This window comes from Austrofundulus limnaeus, unplaced genomic scaffold (assembly GCF_001266775.1).
Source record: "Austrofundulus limnaeus strain Quisiro unplaced genomic scaffold, Austrofundulus_limnaeus-1.0 Scaffold63, whole genome shotgun sequence".
In the NCBI taxonomy this organism is placed as follows: Eukaryota; Metazoa; Chordata; class Actinopteri; order Cyprinodontiformes; family Rivulidae; genus Austrofundulus; species Austrofundulus limnaeus.
In genome coordinates this window covers 1,829,746-1,832,690 of record NW_013952465.1, presented here as the reverse complement: position 1 = coordinate 1,832,690, position 2,945 = coordinate 1,829,746, and positions in this window count along the sequence as shown.

The following is a 2,945-nucleotide window of genomic DNA, read 5'->3' as shown; positions in this document are numbered from 1 at the left end:
CCCATCCATCATCATCTGACACTGAAACGTGTTGCCTGCTGGTCTCTGAAGAGTCACGGTCATGGTGGTCTCACAGGGAGACCTCCGCTCTACGTGCTGCTGGGAGTCCTTGCGCACCTGAGCTCCAGCTCCATCCAGCCACATCGGGCTGGCCCGTGGGTCGCAGGAGCCGTGCTGGACGTAGGTGAGGAGAACACACTGCAGTGAGAAGGTTTGACTGGGCGGGAGGATGAACTCTGAGGCAGCTGTTGGCCCTGAAAGGACGACAAAAAAAAAAAAATATGGCACTTTTTAAAAAAAATTTTAACCCACACAATTATTTCTTGACAAGTGTAGTTAGACACCTGGACTATTTTGGCAGCGGTGAGTCTCCTCTGTGAGATTTTTGATTTGCAGAGCGCACTTTGAGTTCTGTGATTCAGACGTCTGGAGCTCCCCATTATAAACCACAGCCACATAATCGCTCGCTTTGCTTGAGCTGAAAGGTTTCACAGCATAGCAGAAAAAAATCTCTCCCGCACGGAAATGTAATATTATAACTTCTTTGGGCAAATGTCAGGCCGTCTTCTCCACGTACACCTGCAGAGAAAACAATAAAGCGAGAGTGAAGAGGATACGATTATTGATCTGATAAGACAGATGAAGTCCTTCACCGTACCTGTCCTGATGAGACACACCAGCAGCAGCTTCACTGCAGCGTCAGCACTCTCAGCCATCCTGTGTGTCATTACGTTCAGTGTGAAAAGATGAAACTGAGCTTGTTCTTCTTCAACACCCACATCACTGGGCATTAAACAACATTAAACAACATCCTCATCGAGCTGACAGGGAAGATGTCCCAGCTTGTTGGGTGTCCTTAAGTACACGACTCATCTGCATAATGCATCTGAGCATTTTGAACAGTTTTCCTTCTTTCTTTGAAAGTAAAGAGAATAATGCTGCTTTTTGCTATTAAGTTTCAACAGGAATTTGTGAAACGGGCCAATAAATTACATTTTGCCGACAACAGCTGACATATTTAACAAAACCGTGAACTGAAGGAATGCGTATTGCCTTAAACACCAGAGTTTTAAATTAATGGAGTTATAGTCATGTTGGTCAAACCTTAAAAATTACATTAGCTTGTGTTTGTGAGATCTTTACAAGATGTGTTGGATCCTGCAGTTTGAGCCGAGAGTCACTCTCTGTTATCACTGCACCAAATATGAGCTCAAACTATGAGAGTTAGAAATATTTGTGTTGGTCCAACGTGACGGGTCACATTTAAGCTTATAGCTTTTTGTTGTTTTTGTTAAGTTTGATGAGATGTGGAGGACACCKCGGCTCAAGTTCACTCCCAAAGTTAATTATCTGTTATCTGATAGTTATCTGATAACTATCATAAAACTGATCAGTTATCTTATAGTTTCAACAAAATCTGTAAATAGGTTTGTGAGGTTTTTGCTAACAGAGAGACAAACATGACACACAAAGGGTAAAAACACAATACGTTTCCAGCACCAAGTATTAAGTATTTATGCTCTTGATATACTGAAATGGAAAAAGACAAATATAGGCAACAATTAAATTGTTTTAGGTTTATGGATTAATTAAAAAAAAATTAACCTAAACTTCTAATACTTTGTTGCACTTACCATAACTGGTCAGTAGAGGGCAGTAAAATCAAACCGGAAGCTGTGAAGATTTTGTGCATCTCATCTTCTGTCTGAGAATCTGAGCTACACACAACTACTCCTCATCCTCACTTTGAACCCGTGGCAACATTTCAAAGGTAACACTCTGCTTTAGTTCACTAAGGAGAATCAAAGCTCCAGGTTCAGCTGGTCTTTTCTCGACTTGACTGAACTCACTTTGCTCGTGGAACCACCTCAGCACAGTGACCCTTATTTGGTGCCACCTTACTGAATTACTCTGTCAAGATCAGCAGTTCAGTTAGAGAATTAAATTTTATCTATTGTGATTTAATCTGATTCAGTTGTTTACCTTGTGCTCTGAAAGCAACTACTTAACCTGTCAGCATGACCTAAAACTGTGTTGAGGGGAAACAAACAGTAAACACTTGGGCTTTATACACTATGAAAACTATATGTTTTCTGTATACGATTTAAAAAGCAGGGGCGGAGCTAGAATTTTTTGCAAGGTGGGGTTATAGGGTGGYACATAGAAATAAAGATATACATWTTGAGCTGAAATTTGGTGTGGTGGAWTTGTTGCTTTTATATTAATTCAGCTGTTTAGAAAAGTATTATTTTATTCTTCGCACACTGATAGGTTCCCTMTRCACTAGATAATACAGCTGCATGACAGATATTTATTTTTGTTTTAGCTCTAACTGACCATATTTTATTGTCAAGTGCGATCCCWACACYCACTTGTCAATCATWTGGAGTGGCCAATCAGGTGCCARGGGYGGCACTTGCCACCCTGGTCTACCCTCTGGTTCTGCCCCTGCTAAAAAGCAAAAAAGAAAACTCTTGCATTCCTTTTTCCCAACCCTGGTGCTCAAGGACTCCTGTCCTGCAAGTTTTAGATGTTTCTCTGATTTGACACACCTGGTTTGAACGAATGAGTGATTAACAATCTTCTGAATGATGAGATTAAGAGTAGGGCATTTCTATTAAAATGACTTTCTATACTGTATTTAATAGGAAAAGAAAGTGTGGAACATGTTCTGACGACGTGTAAAGTATACACAGCTGGAAGAGAGGATGAGGGAAAAAGTAAGCGAGGTAGGGTTCGATGAGTTTAAAAGGGTGTAATAGACCACTCTATGAAATTAGGACCTGCCCAATCTCACAAAATAATCCCTCAAGATCTTTGCATTATGAAATCCCAGACAATGACAAGATACCCACTCTGATCATGAATGAGAAATGAAAACTTGTGACCTGAACGTATTTCCAAAATAAAGTAATTTATTTTTAGATATATGAACAGGATTAAAC